Raw genomic sequence first — 1,041 nt, 5'->3', positions numbered from 1 at the left:
TTTTTTTTTTTTTCATAGATTGTTGTCATTGCTGTCAACAGACTAAAATAACTAAAATAACATAGCAGACATAACAGACAGTTGCAGTAAGACCATCATGGTAGCCAGACTCCTTAAGGCCCAGTATGGCTCGTCAGTATTAAGATGCAAATTAGACTTGTGAAAACCTAAGATGGGCACTTCCTTTCCCAATCACACCTGTATTTTACTAATGGTAATCTCTAACTTTTTTATCCATACATGATTGTAGGGATGATAATGTTTGTCTGTCATTAAGGTGGTTGGTCAACCACTTCCAGACTGTCTGGTCCAGATTAAAATATCTCACATTCATGCTCCCCAAGAGGATCAATTCTGACTTTGTTGATCCCCTGACTTTCCCTCTAGTGTCACCTTGAGGTTGACAGTAATTGTTGGATGGGTTGCCATTACATATGTTACATTTTGAGACAATCACTTGTCACACCCTAAGTAGAGCCAAAGACTGTAGACCATTGTTAGTCACTTAAAGCATCATTTGGGTTTATTACGACTTCAACCTAGTTTTCATTCATAAACATTGCCCGTTATAACGTTGTTCTTACCAAAATAATTGCTGAGAACCTAAGAACATGGCCATATGGCTACAAAAAAATCTGATGGGATCTCATGGGGCAAAAAACAAGAGTATCATGCAGTTTAGCCAGGTTACCTACACTACTTTACTTGGAAGTAAAACTAAAAGTGAAATAACCCAACACTGTACAGGAAAACTGTGAGTATGCACAATTTTGGATGAACTATGAAGTTGGTGTGTAAACTTGACTGAAGCTGTGACCCACTCATGTCAAGCAGCACAGAGCAGATCTCACAGTCAAACACAAACGCCATAGATAATCCAGTCAAATTTTTTTTTTATTTTGGGGGTGACATTGCTTATGTGAACAACCTAGAACTCCAAACAAATGAGTAACACAAAGACATAATTCTTATCAACCCACAAAACACAACACGCTCCCTCCGCTCCACTCACTCAAACCTCCTCCACATACCCAGAACCAG

This window comes from Morone saxatilis, unplaced genomic scaffold, assembly GCF_004916995.1.
Source record: "Morone saxatilis isolate NCDOM2014 unplaced genomic scaffold, NCSU_SB_2.0 Contig9, whole genome shotgun sequence".
Classification (NCBI taxonomy): domain Eukaryota; kingdom Metazoa; phylum Chordata; class Actinopteri; family Moronidae; genus Morone; species Morone saxatilis.
This window is presented reverse-complemented; position numbering follows the sequence as displayed.